General features: G+C 44.3%; 1 protein-coding gene across 2 annotated transcripts in view; it reads left to right on the top strand.

Annotated features, from left to right (window-relative positions):
• The window catches only part of LOC138301837 (cilia- and flagella-associated protein 337-like), a 455,621-nt gene that overhangs the window by 198,474 nt on the left and 232,687 nt on the right, over nucleotides 1–24,460 (top strand). The window lies entirely within an intron of this gene.

Below are 24,460 nucleotides of genomic sequence, written 5' to 3' on the forward strand. Positions count from 1 at the left end.
TGGCCACTTTACAGTCCTACTCTGCACAGTGACACACACAGAGTATATCCGCTTGTGTGGGAGCCAAGCACACGGTGTACGTTTGCTTGTGTGCGAGCCAAACCCCAGCATTTTACTGCACCCCAATATTTTGATCACCACAAAATTTACCTCCAGTGGCTCAGCTCCTGCACCCTTGATCTGGCGATGAGTCAACACTCTTTTTAAAATCAAACCCTTATATCAACATAGCAAAATAGTAAAATAGTTACTGGGACCACTCAATAACTAAGTTCTGGATAAAAGTTAAAGCGTTTTATTACAACAAATTTCAAAATAGGTTTTACGGAGAAATGCAAATTAGCTTCTACAGCAACAGTCCAGTCCAGATGTGTATAACCTAAAATGAAACATGTTCAGAAAAAGATTCATACACCACAATGCTAGCAAGCTGGCATCCGAACTTCCAGTGGTAGTGTCTTTCAGAGCGTTACGTTAGGAACACAAAGAAAAGGTTTCATTCAGAAAAAATGTTCTCTAAGGAAAATATAACCAATTCAGTTACTCTGTCCTGTGCTCCGTGAGGAGAGAAGACTCACAGAGAGACACTGATGGGAGTGGTGATGAGCAGGAGCTTGACCAGCAGGGCAACAAAGAGTATCCATCTTAATAAAACGGTGTCTCTGCCATAATTATACTACATTAATAAACACACTTCTCAACATCTAAATAAAATGGTTTCAAGTGCAACATTAATAATTAAAAGATTATGACTATAGTCATCATAAACATCATCAGTATTAAAAAATGGTTCGTCGCCCAAAATTGCCCATTTAGAAAAAGCTTGAACACTTGCATTTTTTCTCTTTCCTGGGGTTGGCACACTACTCCAGCACACAGATCATTAATTCAAAAGTCAAGATATTAGAGAAAGTACTCACCAGTAGTTTGCTATCATGTGTCTTTACTTTAATCTACATTGCCCAGAGTGGTTTTATGTTGCAGAAATCTAGCCATTATGGCATCAGACACCTTCACGATGCACTCACTCTAGCCCCTTATTTAGAGGGCCCTCATGCTCTTTTGCTTGACAACTTTGAAAAGGTCTACATTATATGTATTTGCAGTCCACACAAGACTAGATTTTGGCTCTCAGTTCCTAATTTATGTTTGCTTTCTCTATACATAACGTGTAGCCAGAATACGCATGAGTGATAGCGTGTTTGCCTAGTTTCCTGTTCAGTGGGGTAGTTATAAGACACACCTCACCTCCCACTTACATCTGTGCCAGCCATTGAGCTCCTTATATTCTGGCTAATGTTGATGTCATCATTCCGGTATAACAATTGCTGGCTGAGATGGAGGACCAACGCTCACTTTATGCTGATGACCTCCTCATCTGTTTTCATCACCCCCAGATCCCTGTACCTTAATCTCTGGTTGCCCCACCCCTTATCATTCTGGGTAGTCATGGTCAAAATTGTATCCCCTCTTAAGTTCTTGTTTGCCCTGCAGAATCACCTTCAATTGTTCCATTCTTCATTGTTTCACCGGATCAGTGCTTCTCTCTGGAGTATTTACATGGGAGTACAATGTTCCATGTGTTTCTATGGTTAAGTGTTGCAAATCTCCATATAATGATGGGCTGGATAAGAGGGACATAATACTAACATGCTCTCTACTTGCTTGGTTATATGACCCCTGACGGTACACACCATAGATGACTGAACAAGTGCCATGGAAGACTGTTCACTGCTATTGTTCTAAGGGGAGAAGATTCCATTCTCCTACTACCTGCTACGGAGTTGGTTCTGTAATTATAGCATGACTCTCTGTGTGCAATATTATGGGATGGCAAACTAGCCATAGAGACCCGCACTGATTGGGGACATGCATGGTACAGGTCTGCTCCCTCCAGGGCTTCTCAGGCTCAGATTGAAATAACTCATTTGAAGGATGTAGCTTTGTACTCTCAGCTATAATCCTTCCCAGATCTACAATCAGATTTTTATTTCAATAGGCCCCATTTTATAGGCACCTCCAAATATACCATTGCATCTCGCTTCCCCTTTAATAGACAGGGGATATTGCGTATTTCAGCTTGTTAGAAATCAAACTCATGATTCATGCCCTGGATGATAAAAGGTCTCACATTTATAATAATCCTTGTTCGTTAATAGTCTGAATTATTTTCTAACGAGCCATGGTAGGCAGAGGTGGGGGCTCTTTCTGAAGAGAATTGACATGGCCCTGTCATGTAGCCCAGCAAGGTCACCTTTTCCTCTTGATTCCAGATGGTGCACTTCAAATGCCTACTTAAGACCTACTATTCACAGGAAAGATTCTGACACATGGGTTGGGATGCTTCTCTGTTGTGCCTGCAGTGCCAATCCGAATAGGGCACCTCCCTTAATACTACATTGGAGCTGCCCAGTGACCAGGATATTCAGGAAGGAGACCATTGAGTCCTTATAAAAATCTTTGCTTGGCTGTTTCTGTTTGCTCCGAGGCTGGCTCTGCTTCATATAATGGAGGACATGAAGGCCAACCGTTATGCAAAAAAGACACTTGTGCACCTCAACGTGGTGCTCGCTCAGTGCAACATAAATAAAGCCTGTGAGTGCCCTTAAAAATATGGATAGACTTTGGAACCCTAGCATGACCACTTTAATTTAGTGTAGTTCAATCCATTTGGGATTCAGTGGTATTTAATTGGGTTACAGAGTGTTTTGCATAACTCTTGGGTTTTGAGGAACTGCTTGTCACTTTCATTCTTGCCATGCTTTAAATTCTTGGTGTATGTTTTCTCTTTCCTATGTGGTCTTTATTAGAATGTCAATAAAATTGTTTAAAAAATAGATTTTCTGCCGGATCCAGAATCTAAGTAGACTCCACTCTATTCAAACACTGCTTAATCTTGGTGACCGTCAACATCCCTCAAATTTGATGGCATGTATTTGCTGTGATACACACGTGTCAATGACTGGATGCAGAGAAGGTCTATTGAGTACTCTTCCTGATTGTCAGTAGAAAAGGTGTCTCCTCCAGGTGGCCACAGTGTCATAATGCACAGAATAATCATGTGTAATGTGTCAAGTGTCTCCCATTAAGGAGGGAAAAAAGCATATATTCTAAAATTCTTTCTTGGCAACCTTGTAGTTCTTGATTAAAGATGAAAATATCACTAGAGTAATCAACAAGGAACCAAACTCCTTCTGACACCAGGAAGGGGAAAACAGCAAAGAATTGCCATGAGTAGAATTCAGAAGACAATGATCCAAACAGCTAAAAGCAAAGATCAAGGACTAAAATAGCAGCCAGAGGTGAAGACCATGAAGAAAAGATAAGGGAATTAAAAGTGTTGTAATGCATCCTTCTCTCGTAATGCCTACTTAACATATCTTTCAAACAGTAACTGACATCACAGTAAAGGAGTCTGATACATCTTGGATTGAGAACATCAGAAATCTTCTAATGGACTCCCCCACATTTTGGAAAAGGCTGTTTATAAGTTTAGTTTCCACCACTTTCATCAAACTCATAGGGGGTTATTACAACTTTGGAGGTGGTGTTAATCCGTCCCAAATGTGACGGATATACCACCAGCCATATTACGAGTTCCATAGGATATAATGGACTCATAATACGGCTGGTGGTATATCCGTCACTTTACCGTCACTTTTTGGGACGGATTAACACCTCCTCCAAAGTTGTAATAACCCCCATAGTGTTTGTTTGGCAATTCAGAACAAGTCCAGGATTGACAACTTGTACTACACTAGATTTGGAAATCCCACCCTTCTGCGCTCCATGAAATTCACGGAAAACCCCTCTGAGTGCAAAAATATCGTAAAGATGCAAGCTTTGAGAATGCCCAGACTTTGACTGAGTGCGGCATTTGACAATGTGCTGAAGGAAGGCATGTGGATTGCTCCTTTACCCTATTAATGCAAAGTCTGATGAGCTTATATTTATACCTTCTGTACACATCTCGGTACAGATGTAACAAGATGGTGTTCCTAGTGCCAGGAAATTGTAATTTGATTTTGAAAGTCAGTATCAAGCCTTGTTTTTACATACAGGGCATTGTGCAGATAGGTTGTTGCTCATGGAGTACTCTGCAGGTAGGTTGCTGCACTCCAGTCTTGACTGCCACCAGAGCACTAACTAAACAAGCTAGGGCCTTTACATTTTCCTTATTAGCTAATGACTGTAATTTGCCAGAGGGAAGATTAAAAAAACATATTCTGGAAAATCATCATTTTGATTCTGTTTCAAAGTGGTAATATATATTTTGAGGAGTGAGGTGCTTATTAAATGCATTATTTTTTTTATACACCTTTTTATTGTTATTTAATACATAAGTAACAACAAAGAACAGTTTAGTGGGGGCGAAGGGATCCATTGAGGGAAGGTAAGAGTCCTGGTGGGTATGATAGGAATACATGATTGGAGCATCTTGGGAAACAAATTCGAAACGTACAACAGTAATTGCATTACACTTACATGAATGAAGTAGGCAACAAAACACATCGCATTAATGGTATAAAATAAAATAAGCATAGTAACGATTGTCTTTTACAGAATGTGAGTATGATGAGGGTGGAATTGTGAGGTTATCATGTATTACTAGGGAAGGGAACGGAGAGGTGAGTTATAACGATGATCATGGCTAGTAGGGGGTGGTGGAGCCTGGTGAAAGTGTCAATAAGGCCCATCTTTGATCTTTATGTATGGGTTATATCTTGTGATTCGCAGGGGCATCAAATCATTTGTGGTCCTAACAAGTGCTTTGTGAGGGTGCATATCATGGTCAGGGACGTGTATCATTTTTTGGCTCGTATTTTTATAATAAATGCATCCAATATTTCACAGCCACCACCTGCCAGGCCTTTGGCCCGTATTTATACTCTGGTTGCGCAGAATTTGCGTCGTTTTTTTCGACGCAAATTCGACGCTAAACAACGCCAACTAACGCCATATTTATACTATGGCGTTAGACGCTTCGGGCGCCAAAGTGCCCGGAGTGTGCGTCATTTTTTAGCGTGAACCCCTTCCTTGCGTTAATGATATGCAAGGGAGGCGTTCCCGTCTTAAAAAATGACTCCCAGGCCTTTACGTGGTATTTATACTCCCGGGCAAAAATGACGCCCGGGAGTGGGCGTGGCCAAAAACGGCGCATTTGCGCCGCTTTTTAACGCCTGGGTCAGGCATGGCGTTAAGGGACAAGTGGGCTCAAAATGAGCCCAGAGTGCCCTCCCCTGCCCCCAGGGACCCCCCCTGCCACCCTTGCCCACCCCAGGAGGACACCCAAGGACGGAGGGACCCATCCCATGGACATTAAGGTAAGTTCAGGTAAGTATTTTTTTTTTTTTTTTTTTGTGGCATAGGGGGGCCTGATTTGTGCCCCCCTACATGCCACTATGCCCAATGACCATGCCCAGGGGACATACGTCCCCTGGGCATGGCCATTGGGCAAGGGGGCATGACTCCTATCTTTACAATGATAGGAGTCATGTTGATGGGGGATGGGCGTCGAAAAAAAATGGCGCAAGTCGGGTTACGACGATTTTTTCGACGTAACCTGACTTGCCCCATTTTAAGACGCCCATACGCCATTTTCCCCCTACGCCGGCGCTGTCTGGTGTACGTGGTTTTTTTCCACGCAAACCAGGCAGCGCCGGTCTGCTTGCGCCGGCTAACGCCATTCCATAAATACGGCGCCCGCATGGCGCTTCAGAATGGCGTTAGACGGCGCTAAATTTTTTGACGCTAAACTGCGTTAGCGCAGTTTAGCGTCAAAAAGTATAAATATGGGCCTTAGTGTTTGCAAAACGCAGGACTCTGCGTGGGTCCATTGTAACAGGGCTTGTAACCATTTATCAATGTTCCTGGGGGTGGGTGCCTTCTATTGCATTGTAATTAAGCATTTGAATAATACGAGCGCCAAGTTTATGAACTTATGTAGATGTTTGTCCCCCCTGGCTTTAGTACGTGGTCCTAGGAGGCGGAATTCATGGGTGGTGGGTAGGTTAAGATCTGCTAGTTCTCTCCTTATCTCAGTTATTGTTGTCATGAATGTTGCAAGGGAAGGGTATTCCCACACCATGTGGTAAAAACTCACTGCAGGCACTCTGGTGAAGTCATTGGGAACATTCATTTGATGCAGTGGGGGAAGAGGTAAGCTTGGTGCAGGTAGATGAATTGAGTAACTCTAAACCTAGTGTTACGGGATAAACCTTTAATGGTGTAGAGAGTTTTCAACCAGGATTTTTGAGACAAGGCGGTGGGAAGCATTTCGTTCCAACGAGTGAGTGTGCTCTCCATTCCAGTGCAAGTATTGGCATTCAAGACTCCATATATCATGGACATCGCTTTCCTAGTTCCTACTTCTGGTAGTAGCAAGGTGGGTATGTGTGATAAGGGTGGTTCAGTATCACCATTATGCCAGGTGTTGTGCAATAATTGTTGTATTGCGCAGTATGTTCAGAACTGTCCCGAGTTTATGTCGCTGGTTGTCGTGATTTGGTCGAAAGTCAATAAGTATCCATCATTATATAGGTCTCCAATTATTATTAAGTTCGCCACTGTCCATGGGTTCATGTTGTGATGATTGATCAGGTCTCGGGCACCCAGTATGTGTGTTGTGGGGATTAATGATGAGTAGGCTGGGCTGGGAGATTTACTCTATACAAATCTGCTCCAGAAGATTTTTGCCGTATTTATCAAATTGGTTCCCTTTAGTGGGGGGCATTACTTGTCTATTAGTCAAGTAAGTGCAGGTGTTAAGCCTAAACTATTGGTTAAGGCTGCTTTTTCTGCATGTGGGGATTCCTTCAGTAAACAGCATATTGTAGTTTAGGTTAGGCATATCCAATCTGCCCCTTTCTTGTGGGCACTGCATTGTAAGCAAAGCAACGTCTATGTCTGTCGTTCCCCCAAAGTAAGTCTGTCAGGGCTAAAGATGGACCGGGGAGAACAATTGTCAATGCCACAAAAAGGTATAACAATCTGGGAAGTATGAACATTTTGGCTATTGACACTCTTCCCAAAGGGAAAAGTGGCAGAGAGCACCAAAAAGGGAGAGAACCCCGGACAGAGGGAACCGCTCAGTCCAGCTTGCCCTCCCTAAGGTCTGTCGTTGAATGATATACTTATAGTCCAAGGTACTTAAATGTGGTGTGGCACCATGGCAGCCGGTAATTAGATAGGGTAGGTTCTGCATGTGGTGGGATTGGAGTCAAGGGAAATTAGGAGAATTTGAAACAATTTACTCTCAGCCCTCATATCTCACCAAAGGAGTCCTGTAGGAACATTACATCTGGGACAGAGACTGTGTGGATGTGCTGATATATTAGTGCATCATTGGCATAAAGGGATACGATATGATGCATTTGTAAGTCTAAAATCCCTCATTGCCATGCGTGCAGTCATAGGCAAGAGGCTAGTGGTTTTATCGCAATTGCGAATAATGATGGTGACAGCAGACACCCCTGTCTGGTGTCCCTGTATATAAGGAAGCTGTCAGAGATTATGGGGGTCATTACATCCCTGGCGGTCCAAGACCGCCAGGGCTGTTCTGACGGAAGCACCGGCAACAGACTGGCGGTGCTTCCCATGGTATCACGACCGCGGCGTAAGCGCCGCAGTCGCACCGCCGGGGCCGGCGGATTCCCGACACAATGGCCCCGGCGGTTGTAATCCGCCAGGGCAGCGCTGCCCAGGGGATTACGAGCCCCCCTACCGCCAGCCTTTTCCTGGGCAGTGCAGGGGCCCCCTGACAGGGCCTCGTGCAGCTTTTCACTGTCTGCTATGCAGACAGTGAAAAGCGTGACGGGTGCAACTGCACCCGTCGCACAGCCACAACACCGCCGGCTCCATTTGGAGCCGGCTCCTGTGTTGCGGCCGAGATCCTCACTGGGCCGGCGGGTAGAAACTAGGTTTCTGCCCGCTGACCAGCGGGATCTCCAAATGGCCCCGGCTGGAGTGCAGCCGCATTGACGGCTGTCCGGCGGTCTGATCTTGGCGGGTGGCTTCAGCCACCCGCCAAGGTCGTAATGATGTCCTTTCTTCACTCAGGCCATTGGGTTAGAGTAAAGAGTGTGTATCCAGGATCAAAATCCATAATGGTCAGGGTCTCAAGTTAGAAATTTCCAGCTTATCGTATTGAAAGCTTTTTCGATATCAAGAGAGATTTCCACTTTGTCATGGTCTTCATGGTAATTAGCGTGAAGGAGCCATCTAATGTTTATGAATGTGCTGTGACCGGGAATTAAGCCTGACTGATCTTCATGGATCAGCTGGGTGATCAAAGGGAGGAGTCTGTTTGCTACTATTTTACCCAATATCTTGCAGTCTAAATTCAGTAAAGATAGCGGTCTGTGTGATCGCACATTAAGGGGTCACGACCCGATATAGGCAGGACTACTATGAGTGCCTCGTGTTGAGATTTCCGGAGTTGGCCTCATTCCCTTACTTTGTTAAACACCCCCTGCAAAGGTTGAGTAAGATACGCAGCATATGTTGAGTAGTATTCTGCTGTCAGACCATCCATGCGCAGTGTTTTTTTGTGGGCCATTTGTCCCAGTGCCATGCAAATCTTTTCTAATTCAGTTCTCTGCATAGGGTTGAGTTGGGACAGGGGAAGGATATCTATTAACACTGATTACTGTTTGGTTGTGGGGCTTGGGTTTGCCATGTACAGTGTGTAATAGTGGTTTTTTAATGCTGTGTTTATAGCTACCTGTGTGTTGCCCACCTCGCCTGTATCCAGTTTGATCTCTTCAATTGGGATGCGGTTTGGGGTGTCCTGGACCAGCCATTGCAGGAGTCGACCTGGACGATCGCCTTCGGCATATTGCCGAGACAAGTGGTGCCTATCATTGTGTTTGTGCAGCCTATCATCTGCATCTCTGTGTTTGGTTTGGAGTTCCCTAGGGCCATCAGGGTTGCCCGTCAGGGTTGCAACCTCTTTTCCTATCACATGGAGCTCAACTTCCAGTGTGGCCAGCTCGCGAAAGAGAGTACGCAAATTCCCCAGGTTGCCGACATGAAATGCTCTTGCACCACTGCTTTATGGGCATCCCATTGCATGTTGCATGGAGGGGAGTGGTGTTTTTATTGTGTTCATAATAACAGGATATGCACTCAGCTAATTCCTGGTGAAAGAGGGATCAGAAAGTGCATCGATTTGTAGTCGCCACATGTGTAGTCTGCCCTATTGGAGGACCACCCATAGTGGGCATTAACCAGATAAGGTGCGGGATAGGTATTCCGATCCTGACACTCTGTGCCAATCGTGGTGACCCCATGAACAAATCTATTCTAGAATATTCCTATTCTAATGGATGTCCGATGGGCTATAAGTCATGGAGCCCTCTATTTGCCTTCCAGGAGACAAACCCTTGGGAAGTTTTTCTACTAAGCGCTCCGCTCAATGGTGGGTGAGATCTGTCCAGAGCAATGTCAGGTGTGCAATTGAATTCGCCGCCTCAGAGACAATCGACAGTTAGGTCATGAAATAGTCCAGGTTTGAGTGTATTTTGGAATTGCCTGGGTTAGGTGCGTATATTCCTGCTAATGTTAAGGGCGTGCCATCTAGTTGTCCCTCTGTGATCATAAATCACCCCGCATCATTGGTACAAATGTGCTCCATTGTGTATGGTTCTCCCGGTGCCACCCATATCATTCTCCCCAAGCATATGCTGATGCTGTGGTGCCATGTACTTGACCCCTCCAGCTAGACCTAAGTTTCTGATGTTCATGTTCTGTGATATGGGTTTATTGTAGGATGGCTATTTGTGTATGATGTCGCTTAAGGTATGCATGCACTCTGTGGTGTTTAGTGGCTGTTGCCATGCCCCTCACATTCCATGTCAGGATGTTGTAGCATATCATGGGTGGTGTAGGTTGTGCACACATACAATACTATGATTTAGCAACAGGAGAATAGGGGAAACCCCAGCTTCCAGTCCAATGGGATGGTCATGCGTGTGTTGTAATGTGAGATATTGCAACTTGTGTCTCTCTAGATCTCCTCTTCCTGGTCCCCACTCCAGGTGCAACAACAAACATTGAACAAAATCAGAAAGAGTCCTAGTTGACAATGTGTCAATTTGTAAGGTGATATGTCTAGTGTTAGACATTACAGGGTAACGGATATAGGGACTGTACCCAATATCGGGGTTAATTCTGTCCTTTCAGAAGTGTTTGTGGTGGGGTGATTGGATTTTTAAGGGAGTGTGAATTTGGCTCATAGGATACCCCTGTAAGGGTTTAAGATTCCTTGCACCGGCGTGATGTCTGTTCCTATTGTGAGCACAAGGAGCATAGGTCTCTGTGTGCTGGCTCCATTGGGGTCAAGGCCATTACATACATAAGGAGGCAATTGTCTCTTCATTCACCAGTGTCTTCCTGTACTCTGGTTTGTCTACCAAACGGTGCACTCACTGTAGTAAGTGTTGCCACTACAGGTCGATGATCTGGATTAAGTCAGGTTACATTAGCAATGGCGTGTAAAGTAGGTATCAGTACTCAGACTTAAAGATCATCGGCCATGCGAGGCCTTATGACCAACCTCTGGAGGAGCTGATGGTTGGAAGACTGTTTTCTTCTGCTTCTGAGTCTATGTCCGATACGTGGTCTGCTTGAAGTGCAGCAAAGGAGTTCATATTGTGTTATTTCGACCAATAGTTTGACTTGTTCCTCAGGGACCTGAACCTTGGTGGGTTTCGCTCTAGATCCAGTGCAGCATTTGCCCCTGGAACGGGGGGTCAGCCATTCCCCTGTTGTGTCCTCCTCACATTGGGGTTGGGCTAGGTCCTTGGAATAGAGCCATGTCCAGACATCTTCTGGAGTTGTGAAGACATGAGTCTATGAGCCATCTTCCACACAGAGTTTGGCGGGGAATAGTAGGGCGTACTTAATATTATGATCGCAAAGGCGCTGTTTGACCACTGTGTATGAAATCCGCTTCTTTTGGACCTCTGCTGTGAAGTAAGGGGAAGCTGATATAGATGCGTCCTCAAAGTTCCATGGCCCATTAGTTCGGAAGCGTTGAAGCACTAGGCCGCGATTACAGTAATTGAGGAGGCAGGCTATTAATGGTCTGGGGGGACGGGGGAGACCTGTCTGGGATTCTATGTGCTCTTTGGATTGAGGAATCTTTGGGAACTGAGTGTCTGAGTACTGTATCCATTAACCGTCTTTCCAGAAAGAGTTCTACACTCAAGCCGTCTGCCCTCTCTGGGAATCCCGTGAAGCATATATTGCTACACCTAGAGCGCCCCTTCTGTGTCTTCTGCCCTTTGATGAAGAAAGGTGACTTCCGCACTCAGGTGTTTCATTAGCGTTTGTAGGTCCTGAACTGTGGGGCACATTGGTTGCTGTAGCGGATTCGGTTTCTGCCACTCTGTCTGATAATTTGTGGTGATCCGCATGAAGCAGTTTAACGTCTTGAGCCATGGCATCTATTTTCCCTTCAAGAGAGGATTTAGTATCCAATATGGCCTGTAAAACCTTTTCAAATTGAGTAGAGTGTGTGAGGAGGGTGGCATCCAGTTGTTGGAGAGTGGTTGCAGTGTCTTTGAGTGGTTCATGGTGAGGCGTTGGATCTTACATCGTGCACACCAAGGCCCATATTTATACTTTTTTAGTGCCGCATTTGTGTCATTTTTTGACGCGAAAGCGGCGCAAACTTACCAAATACAATTGTATTTTGTGAGTTTCCGCCGCTTTTGCGTCAAAAAGCGGCGTAAAGGCGGCGCTAAAAAAAGTATAAATATGGGCACAAGAGTTTTATGGATTTTGGCTTCACCATCTTGACTAGTGATAAGAGATCACCTCAGGGGATGTTGCTTCTGTGGGGCAGAGGCCACAGGGCATATGAGCATTATCAATAGATGGGGGCCTTAATGTTCGATGCAGGTTAGCATATGAGAAGCAGTCCCAGGGCCGATGGTATATGCAAACTCAGCACTGATATCAGCATGCAAGGGCTTGGATGGCGAGGCTATCAACAGGGGAGGATCCCGATGATCTGCTTTAGTGCTTAGGCTCTCAGTGTGCAAGTGGAGGCCAGTGGCGCATTCCTGGGTGTCAGATGTTTCAACTTAAATGGACCTCTTAGTGCAATTGCATTGGTCAAAGAAGTATCAACTGTCCTTGTGTCAGTGGGCTTTTGTTGTTCCCTTTGCCAGACCCCATTTTGTGTTATGAGGTGGTCTTTTCACAGCTCGGGGACCCCTGAAGCACCTTCATTTAGTGCGTGGAGCGGGGTCTCTAGTTCTGGGTCAGTGCTCCCGCTCCAAACTCTGCTGTTTAATATTAATATAATGAAGAGCACCAAAGTGGGGTCCCTGCGCGCCTCCGGTGTCGTAGAATGCGGGTGGCACGGTCCCTGTGCGACAAGGATAACACATGTCTAGCATGGGTCCGTGGCTGATTCTGTGATAAGGATTCATGTAGCTATGGTGCCCAGGCGGGTTTCTGGCACAATTAGTGAATTATCATTCATAAAGCAGTGGCAGTTGTCTAACGATGCACTGCTGTGTTGACTCCTATTCTGTCTCAGCCGAGCACTGGAAGTAGTAGAGGGGTTAGAAGCTCCAGTGCAACCAACACAGGAGGAATCAGGGCCCGCTCAGCATATAGTGACTCAACTCTCTAACCAAGTCTGTATTACCATGTTGTAGATACTTGCTTTGCGTGCAGAGTAATTGATGGAGGGCTGGTATTTCTGCACTTGCCCCCTTTGGTATGTTGATTGTTGTGTAGGCTGTACTCCCTGACCGTTACTTGTGCGGTGAGTTGTGCTCCATTCGGACCCCGCAGCCCTGCCCGTCTCCCCTCACCTTGTGTGCCTGGTAGCAGCTGTCAAATCAATCCTCGTGGCACCGGACAGCTTGTTGCATCCAGTGATGGTTCTCTGATAGCATGTAGGGTAGGGAGCACGGTCCCTTCTGTGCGAGCCCCCTAATCAACTCTGCGTTTCTGCTCACAAGCTTGCTTCCAGGTGCTGCAAGGTGGTGCTCCACCGTGCAGCGCACCGTTCTCCAGGAGTCAGCTGCTGTGGTGCTGTGAGGGGTTAATATGTCCAAAGAACAGTTAGGGCAATGGGCGATATCACAGAGGAGCTGGATGCAATGGATTCAGAAGAATATTTGTTGGGCCAAGTGCGGAGCTCCAATTTAGATGTCCGCTCTGGCCTCCATGTGGGCCATGCCCCCTATTAAATGCTTTCTTAAAATGGATTGCCAACGCCATTTTCTTATTGCAGGGGATCATTGATATATTTATGTTGGACTTGGACCTATTTGTAGGGTCACCCCCAAATGTTCTGCCTTCACCCCATCTGTTTTCTGAACCTGTTTTTGTTTGCTTTTTAGGACTCTATGTACTTTATACTGCTAAACAGTGCTAAGATGCTTTTGCTCCTTCCTTTAAACATGATTAAATTGGCTTAACCCCAACTTCGCACAATTAATTTACTTATTTGGCCCTAGTAAAGTGGGACTACATGTAAATTAAATGATACTAGTGGCCCTGCAGCAGTTATAGTGCCTCTCACTTAAATAACCTTGTTAAACATCTCAGGCCTACCATTGCAGCCTGTGTGAAGTTTTAAATTGCCATTTTGATCTGCCAAAATAAACCTTTTGCCTAACCTGAACCTTCCTTTTAATACATATGTCCCCCCATGGGTAGGCCCTAAACAACCCATATCGCAAGGTTGGATGTATTTAAAAAGCTGGACATGTTATATATGTCATGGTAGTGAAAAACCTACAAATTATTTTTCACTGCTGTGAGGCCTACATCTCCCATAGGGTCACATTGGGTTGATTTATTACATTTAATAAGTGATAACTTTTGTTTGGGAACAGGTAGAAATGTGATGTTTGGTCTGTAATGAATGGTAATTTAAAACTCTCTTTAACAGCAAGGACAGATTTCAAGTCACAGTTCTGAAAAGGACACTTTTAGAAAGTTGGCATTTTCTTGTACTAACTATGAGGTGCCTTCAGCCTGCATCCTGGGCCACATGACCTAGATGTAGTTGGCAATTGGCCTTTGTGTATTCCTCATGAACAGTATCACAAAGGGGGACAGGAGGTTGGTAGGATAGGCCATCCTGACTTGATTGGAGGGGCAGAGCTGTCACCTACCACACTTCAGCACCCAACCACACAAATAATGTCACACTAGCCTTTTGTCACACCAGACATCCTGGTACCAGGGCAGAGGAAGGAAGGACATTCCAGAACCAGATGTGGGGAGAGAAGTCTAGAAGTTTCTCCCACTTCAAAGCTGACATTAGGTGTAAATATTGGACCCCAAAAAACAACTTTCAGCACACTCCTGGTCCTGTGGATACTACAGAAGAAGGACTGCACTACTGCTTGAGGCCACCTTATCTAAGAAGGAAAACTGAACCTGATCCCTTCATCCCAGGCTGCCTGAGTAAATCCAAGGGCTGGTTAGCTGGCATCTTATTCTGAACTACAGGGACACTACAAGCTCTAGAGGCTTCCTTGCAACTGCTAAACTGACCTGCTACACTGGACCTGCAACTGGTCCTGCCTGAGTCCTGCTGGTCTTTCTTGGAGTGATTTCCTGATCTCCAAGTGGTGCCTTCCAGGTCCGGGACCCTTGGCTTGCCATCACATCAGCCCCTCCTGGCAGGCAACGAGAAAACCTGAAGTTTTGGGCTCTTTGCAACCATGAACAGACCCATTTGTGCCAAGATCTTGCCGCCTGCGACAACCACCAAAGTAAAGCTCCGGTGAACCTCTTTATGCAACAGTGAGCATCAGTAAGAACTGCAATACAAAATCTACACTTCACGATACAGCATCAACAGCCCATGGTGACAGTCAACACGAAGCTCCTGCAACGACCGTCCACTACAGTGATGAGTGCCCGCGACACCCAACCTGCTGTTTGCTCTACAGCGAAGACCATCCACAATGCTCTTCTTGCTCCTCGCTGCCTCCTCCATCGTAAACTGAAATCTTCATGGCAGACTCTGATAAAGTAACTATTTTTAGGACTAACCTGGTGCCTATATACAGCCCGTACTCCATAGCAGTTGGCCTGAACTTGTGACTTTCCCCCGGTCTAGCATGAACAGATGGCCCCAAGTGGTGCTTTGTGCTTTTAGAAGCTATATCTGCTTTAATCTTTAAAATTTCATATCTCTGGTTCTAGTTAAGCCTGACTGCTTTTGTTCCAATCTACCAGAGGGTTAAGCACAGGTTAATTTAGTGACTTTTGGTGGTTCACCCTGACAGGGATTGCTGTTGTTGCTGGAGTAGGGGTTTACCCCTTCAACCAGTAACCCAATTTCTCACACTTAAGTACTTACATTATGTGATCCTAGTTTTTCAAGCAGCCTTTTGAATGTTTTTAGCTCACGTTGGTGATTACATCACTACTCAACTATGTTTGTAGATGTTTTAATAATGGGGTATACCCTTGATTTTAAGGTGCAATGGGGGTCATTACGACCCTGGCGGCCGGCGGTAACACCGCCAACAGGTGGCGGTGTTCCGCCAGCAATTATGACCGTGGCGGAAAAGCCACGGTCATACCGCCGGCCCCTCCACTTTCCCGCCAGGTTTCCGCCTGGCGGGCATAATCCCCAGGGCAGCGGTGCAAGCACCGCTGCCCTGGGGATTATGAGTCCCGACTGCCAGCCTGTCCGTGGCAGTAAACACCGCCATTGAAAGGCTGGCGGTAAGGGGACTGGGGGTGCCCCTGCACTGCCCATGCACTTGGCATGGGCAGTGCAGGGGCCCCCAGGCATAGCCCCATCGCGCATTTCACTGCCCGAATTTCAGGCAGTGAAATGTGCGACGTGTGCTACTGCACCCGCTGCACATCAGCATTGCCGCCGGCTCTATTACGAGCAGGCTGCAATGTTGATGTGACATTTCCGCTGGCCCAGCGGAAATGTCAAAATAGAGAGACAGGAATACCGCCGGCAATGGCGGTATTCTGTCTCCTGCGGCCTCGGTGGTCTTTTTGAAAGAGCGCCGAGGTTGTAATGACCCCCAATGTCTTTTAGTGTTTCTTTTCTTTTGTAAACGAAACTGAAGAGCAGCCCATGATAAATCATTGTATTATCTACCATAAGTGTAATATATTTAGTTTTTCTGGCTTTGTAAAATATAGTTCTGGTATGGAAATGTATGCATTGCGCATTCCTTGTTCACTGCAATGGTTTTAATTATTCAAATTTTTTTTTTTTAAAGTGGATATTTTCTACAGATATTGCATCAACAAACTCTCAACATTATCTTATTGTTGAGTTTAGTGACCACATCGAAGAGCGAGGCAGAAGGCTGGGTTTATAGGGTCAGAAAACATTAGTGGAATTTGTGTAGATGCCCTTATAATTCATGGTGACACCAATATGTTCCTCCCATCTTTCCTTCCTTGAACTCTCTGTATGGGATGCTGTGGTTGCATATATGTAGAATAAATGTACAATTTGTACTTTGAAAATAAACAACCAAATCTGCTGTAGTTCAAATGTGTGGTAACATGCAAATAGATCCCTGTTTTCCTATAACGAGCTTCCTGCATGCAGTATTTAAAGAACTTCCACAGGATTTGGGTGGGTGCCGCCACATCCCGGCAGAAGCCAGACAGGTGGATGCCCAGCAGCACTGCAGGAGCCAGACAGGCTACCCACACGCCGCGGGAGCCCCTCCGTTGGGGCAGGGTGGACCTCGGAGCTAGGAGCCCCACGGACAGGCGGCCCCTTTCTCCAGAGTGGCTCTCGCCTTGGTGGTCGAACTGATGCTGGAGAAGCGAAAACAAATGCGTCCGAAGCAGAGGAAATGCTGACGGGTAAAGGACCAACATCCGGCGTGAACTAGAGCGCGAGCCCCCGACAGACAGAGGGAAGCGTCAGGAACAGTACTAGAAAAACTGTGTTGCGCGCCCATGCACAGGCAGTGGGTTTTGCTGCAGACCCGAGGTGTGTGAGCCAACAACATACATCAGGACAAATCCTTGTCTTTGAAGCAGTCTGTGCGCCGTCAGAGAAGAGGCACGAGCACTGGACAGAGGTGCGCAAGCCAGCAACGGAAAACGGAGCGAGTTGCTTTGGAAGAGGCGCACACGCCCTGGGGCAGGATTTTGGTGTTGCTCTTTTCTGCCAACTGATGAAGTGACTGCCTGGCTGGCTGTTGCTTTGAGGCTCTGAGACGTTGAAGCCCGGGGTGGGACTTCATCCCCCAGGCTCCCTTTCCACCTATTTGGCCTCACAATTAATCGCGCACTTCATGCTGCCCGTCATCGCCCGATAGAGGCTGGGCTGGGCTAATTTCTGATGTGAGCAGTAAGTACAGAAGATTTTTATTTGGTAATTAAGGATTTATTTACCACTTACTCAACCATCTGAAATGTGGAAACGGAAAGCCATTGATACCGCTGCCCCTATGAGCGGTATAAAAATGTTAGGAAAAGAGCAAGTAACCAAGTAAGCACAGGCAACCTCAAAGACTTGAGCCATCTCCATGCTATCAACTTATTATTTGAAGAGGTCGATGCCTTATTAAAAACTAATTCTCATTTATCGCCTACTCGTAGTGGAGTGCCTAGGAAGGAGAAAATCCCTGAAATGTTCACAAAGAGCAAGAGGACACAGGCTATTTTTACTCCTGTTGAGACCAGTATGACTAAGGATACCCACGCTTTAGGGGGAAATCCCTCACACACTCCTTTGGCACCATCATGTTGTAATTTGGGAACTTTGACATGTTAGAGGGACGCTTTATTTATGGGTGCTGAGACTTTCCCCCTTCCATTAAGTCCAGTAGTCAAGGTGGTTCCCAATATCTTGTGTTCGAAACGATTTGAGCTATTGACAGAGGTTGAAGATCAACCGGCTTGCATAATACATTCTGCAATAGGAACTGCTAATGACATTAATACTTCGACTACCTCTCCTTCTGTTCCCAAGGGCTTACATCTTTTGGGTAAAGGGACTGATTTAGAAATTGATTAAATAAAATCTATGGTGCTAATATTAATGGGACTTGTGAAGGAGAATATTATGCAGAAAAATAGTTGTAGATGTCAGCAGCCACATGGGGAGATAAAAGAGGATGGGAGTACTGTTCCATTAAAGTTAGGACTAGAAATTGACATCCAACCTCAAGTGTCAGCTCAGCCCCGCCCTTAAACAATCCAATCTCATCAGGCATTGGGGATAACCAGGTACCACCTGCCAATGTCAGGTGGAAGCCCAATCAAGGTCCCAATTTTAGGAATCATGAGGGATTTCATGCCCCTGCTTCTGCTCAGTTACATGTTACTAATGATGGGCCAAGGAGAGAGGATATCCCCTTGCCTCCTGGTAGTAAGGCTAACTCCCTTATATCCTCTGCCCATTTTTTCAAATCCTATACTGATATTAATACTCAGTACGATCAGAGTTTGGGGATAGGACGTAGTGATTGTACAATGTATATGATTGATGTGCCCAAGCTACCGCTTGGTGCTTTTGAGAACCATGAGTCTTTGATTAATAAAGCCATTCATTGGCTACGTACCTGACACAATTGTCTCTCAGTTATCCACTCTGATATTCTTAAGGTGGAAAGTGTTGCGTTCCAGGGTCTTTGTATGATTTTATTTCAGTTTGCTTTTCCAAAGGACCTTGGTGGAGCAATTAATGGATTTTGAAGCACGTACTCATCACGTAAGGGTCTCAAGAGGGGATTGGTATTAGCCTTGCCCCCCACCCTCCTTGTACTCGTTCTATGAGGTAATCTATCCCCATTCCAGATCATCAATGTCATATGGAACCTAGAACGCCCCCCTGCATCAATAGTCTCTGGATGACTAAATGTTGCTCAGGAGGTGCCTCTCGGGGTATCTCAAGGGGTTATACATCCTGAGGGGCCTGTTACTCCTATTGTTAATTCTGGGTTGCCTAAAGCTGAGATACTGTTGATCAAAACACTATGAAGGGGTGAGAGGAATTCCCTCTCCAACCTCCCTAAACCAATAAGTCTTCACTCAAAAAGGACAAGAAATATGGTCAAACTCCAACAAAAATCAAAAATGTTTGAAAAAACGCCCCTCACCCACAAATTTTTGGCATGCTTCATCATAGGGCCCTGCTAACACACTCCAAATAATAAATCCCCTTTGGAGTGGAGCAGTAAGGGTGGGGGAACATATAAGCACAAAAGACAAGACCAACAATTATGGTACAGGGATCACAGACGAACAACAGAAAAAATATCTAAAACTGACTCAGGCTAATCACTTCACTAATTTATTCTGGTGTAGCCTGGACAGGATTAAAATATTGTTGGTGGTGTTTTAGGAACTAATCACATGTACACCCCCAATATCTGAAAAGGGTCAACATGTTTCGGCCTATTTTAAATGCCCGTAAGGGTCATGCAGCCTTCATCAGGACCTTAGCCCTGTCCCCGTATTCTAAAGAAAACCCTACCTGTCCTCTGATCAGGAGGCTAATTAAATTGTGCTGTTAGTTGCTCATTAGTTCGTCAGCACACTCAGTATTCTGTGGGGAAAGACATTTTCCAATTTAAATCCACAAGCAAGTGGAATCCAATTTCATATAACACTCCCCATACTTTCACCTTAGGTATATAAGTGGAAAATAATTAAGATTGTGCTTAAACACATCCCTCATCCCTCAATCTAGTACATATCATTGTAAGAAAAATAGCACCTGTGTATATTAATTAAAGTTAATTCACTCATATTAATATATGTATACCCAAGTGATATGCCCAGGTCCAAAACAAACAAGCAGGAGTTGGTACACTTACCGAGTTTCATAAATACCTATCTTCATCGGAACCGGGTGGGAGCACCACCCTGTAGTCACACACTGTATAAAAACAAGTCATTATGAATTTAAACAAGGAAGTGGCTGTATATATTCTGAAATAAAAGTATTAACCCTCCAGTTGCAAGCTTATTAGAACTACTAAAAACATTGTGGCAATCATATTCTAAGGGCTGGCGGGCGGATTATGAATTTATTGAATTTTGATATTCACCATACGGGCATTAGACAGTATTTTGAATATTTTTGTATGACCAATGTTTGAAAACTATAAGTGGCCGGCGGGCGGAACCACGACATGAGACAAATTATTAGTCAAGGGCCGGCAGTCCTTATTAATGTTTGCAGGATTCAAACACCGATAAACATGAGATAATAGAGATACACGCGCCAGCCCTTATGGAATTAAGAACGGGCCGGCGGGCTGAAACATAAGATGACATTGTTTTCCTGTCAATAGAATTCCTTACATGTCCCACAGCTCTGTGTTGATAGAACTGGAGAGTTAATACTTTTATTTTAGAGTATATACAGTCACTTCCTAGTTTTAAATTCATAATGACTTGTTTTTATACAGTGTGTGACTACAGGGTGGTGCTCCCACCCGGTTCCGATGAAGATAGGTATTTATGAAACTCAGTAAGTGTACCAACTCTTGCTTGTTTGTTTTGGACCTGGGCATATCACTTGGGTATATATATATATATTAATATGAGTGAATTAACTTTAATTAATATACACAGGTGCTATTTTTCATACGATGATATGTACTAGATTGAGGGATGTGTTTAAGCACAATCTTAATTTTTTTCCACTTATATACCTAAGGTGAAAAGTATGGGGAGTGTTACATGAAATTGAATTCCACTTGCTTGTGGATTTAAATTGGAAAATTTATTTCCCCACAGAATACCGAGTGTGCTGACGAACTAATGAGCAACTAACAGCATGATTTAATTAGCCTCCTGATCAGAGGACAGGTAGGGTTTTCTTTAGAATACGGGGACAGGGCGAAGGTCCTGATGAAGGCCGCATGACCCTTAAGGGCATTTAAAATAGGCCGAAACATGGTGACCCTTTTCAGATATTGGGGTGTACAGGTGATTAGTTCCTAAAACACCACCAACAATATTTTAATCCTGTCCAGGCTACACCAGAATAAATTAGTGAAGTGATTAGCCTGAGTCAGTTTTAGATATTTTTTCTGTTGTTCGTCTGTGATCCCTGTACCATAATTGTTGGTCTTGTCTTTTGTGCTTATATGTTCCCCCACCCTTACTGCTCCACTCCAAAGGGGAATTATTATTTGGAGTGTGTTAGCAGGGCCCTATGATGAAGCATGACACAATTTGTGGGTGAGGGCCGTTTTTTCAAACATTTTTGATTTTTGTTGGAGTTTGACCATATTTCTTGTCCTTTTTGTGTGATGAGATACTGTTGATGTCATGGAATCAAGCAGGATTAGGCAGAAAACTGGGAGATCCAAGGTGGATTACCTATATTAATCGCCAGTATGTTTGTTTATTTCAGGAAACTTTGGCTGAGGAACAGATATATATACAAGGGTTTATGTTGTATAGTATCCCTGCCCAACCTCCAGAGAAGGGTTTAGGTCGCGCAAAAGGAGGTTTATTGATGTTATTAAATAAGAAGCTACACTGTGACTATTCACCATTAAAGATAGATTCCGTGGAGTTTATGGGAGTTCAACTTACATTTCATCAGGGTTTTAAGATCATTTTAATTAATGTTTATGCCCATTCCGTATCTAGGGGATTGGAGTCTCAGACAATATGTCAGTTGTTTGAATTTTTGGATTCTTTGCAATCCTCATTTTTGTTAGTAATAGGAGGAGATTTGAACTGCACTTTTGAACCCTCGATGATTAATAATGGGTTAATTGATGAAGAAGATGAATTGTGGGGAATCCCGCAATTAATTAATATCAGCCAATGCACTCATTCCTGTGTGGCCACCCAGTTGGCTACACTTTGTCTAAAATATGAGCTTAGGGCATGCAATGGACGCATGCCCTCAGATTTACATATGGCGCCCACATTCAAAAGAGGTATCTCTTCCAGTACTATTGACTACTTCTTAGTGGATGTTAGGTTGTGGCCTCTATTGAAAGATTTGAAGGTGGAACCCGGCTGCGAAAGCGACCATAATCCCTTGCTTCTTACCCTATGTGGAGATGTATTCAGGAGATCCTCACACATTCAATATACAGTGGTTCCTACTCCATTGCTGAGCAGTAATCATAGAAGAGTTTGTTGGCCGAAGGTATTGTCCACCCCTTATTTAATAACTGGGATTTATAAAGCTTTTATTGATGTGATGGCAGATTATGAAGAATATGAAGATAGTAACATTCCCATCCTTAGCATTCATAAATCATTGTTGAAGAAACTGCAGAGTTTCTTCTATAAAAACATCTCTTCTAAATCTTTAGCCCCGAATATGATGGTTACCAATGTATGGTTTAATGAGGATTGTGCTAAGGCAAAGTTGGCACTAAAAACTGCAATCATAAAAGGCTCCCTGGGGGACATTCAATCGACTAGATGTACATACAAAAAGGCCACAATCCACGCCAAAAAGGTATGGGAAGATTCTGTCTGGCAGGATCTGCTTGTTGCAATTAAATTAAACAAGAACGCGTTATTTTGGGAGTTACTATCCAAAAGACAAAGAGGGAATAAGTGTAGCATTAGGAATCATATACAACCAGAGACTTGGGTAACTCACTTTTCCCAACTTTATGCTGCTTCCCTGAATCCATCTAACAGCAGTTTTTGTGATTCAGCCCCCTCATTACCACTTACTTCCAGTGATAGCCTTGACCTATCCGGCCAAGATACTTATACTCAGGTTGACTGCATTTTTTCTCTTTTGAGGAAACATTTGATGCGATTAATTCTTTAAAATCAGGCAAGGCGCCTGGACCAGACAAAATACCTTGAGATTTATATAAATCAGAACCAACTATCTGGCCCTGGTATATAAATGTGCTCTCAAATAAGATTGCCAACGGTGGTGCTATCCCGAGTACCTGGAAAGGTGCTGTAATAATTCCAATTTATAAAAAAGGAAATGCTAACTTGCCTGTTAACTATAGACCCATTAGTCTCATTGATAATCTCCAGAAATTTTTAGCAAAACAGCTTTTAGAGAGACTCATGAATTGGGCACAAGATCACCAGGTATTTTCTCCGTTGCAGGTGGTGTTCCGCCCCAAAACCAGCACCATAGACCAGGTATTTAGATTGGTGCTTCTATATAGGAAGTACGTAGTTCTTGCCAAGCAACCTTTATATGTTGTTTTCGTGGACTTACTATCAGCTTTTGATCTGGTCAGGAGAGAGAAGCAATGGGAAGTACTACTCAGGCTAAAAGTTCAATTTAACATAGTTGATCTTCTACGGTGATTACATGAGTACACTTATGCACACGTGAGGTGGGGAGACCAAGAAGAGTTGACAGAAAAAATTCCCATTCAGAGGGGCGTGCGCCAGGGTTGTGTTATGGCCCCATTTTTATTTACTTTATTTATTAATGAGGTTGTACCAATATTGCTCTCTTGTCAGAATGATGCCCCTATATTGAGTGCTCAAAAGATCCCTATTTTACTCTTTGCCGGTGATTCACTCCTAATCTCTAAGACTCTGATGGGTCTTCAAATTCTTGTTGATAAGTTTAAATCTTTTTGTTTGGATTATGGTTTGGAGTTGAATGCTAACAAAACTAAGTTAATGGTGCTTGGCCTGTGTTCCCGTGGGAGATGCACCATTGACTTGGATGGGTCTTTATTGACTTGGGTTCACTCAACAGATTACTTAGGTGTGAGGATTTCAAGTAATTTGCATTGGGAGGACCAGATCAGCAAGAGTGTAGGGCTTCTTCAGCATAGAGCAGCCGCTATCTTGCGTTTTTAGAAAAGTTCGGTCTCGAAAGCTGTATCTTCGGCCATTAAAATCTATTTGGCCAAGGCGCAGGGAGCGGCTGCCTATGGTGCTGAAATATGGGGAAATATCAGTGGGAGAAAATAATTTTGCCAGTGCTGTAACTGCTTGCCCGCGTAGAACCCCTTTAATACCACTGGTTTTGGATCGTGGGTTCAAACGTATAATGGATGTTATAATTTTAAGACCTCTACTTTACTGGATAAGGATTTGGACTATTTAACTTGCTATATACAGGGATTCCTTTTGTGATCTTTTAAGGAGACCAAATGTGACTTCCATCCCATGGGTCAAACATGTGTCTAAATGGTTTCATATACTGGGATTGACAAGTTTTTGGGAAAATCCCCAAAGCTTTAAAAAAACTTGCAGTTCTGTTTTGAAATCAACTTATTGGTCCTATGTAAGAACAGAGTTAATCCGTAGTAGCTCCAATGGACGTCTTACTAACTCTTTTATGGATTTCAAGTGGGTTCCCCAGTTTGAACCATATTTTGATTTTATACCTGATCTGCGGGGGAAGGGGTTGTATGCATGTTTTCGGTTTGGGAATCTTCCACTGTTATCATTTTCAAGCTGTTGGGGGTCTACTCCATTATCCAATTTATGTCCCGTATGTTATGGTAACTCAGAAACGGTGGAGTATTTTATGTTTTTCTGTCTTGCTTATTCTATTCCA

Source organism: Pleurodeles waltl, chromosome 1_2 (genome assembly GCF_031143425.1).
Source record: "Pleurodeles waltl isolate 20211129_DDA chromosome 1_2, aPleWal1.hap1.20221129, whole genome shotgun sequence".
NCBI lineage: Eukaryota > Metazoa > Chordata > Amphibia > Caudata > Salamandridae > Pleurodeles > Pleurodeles waltl.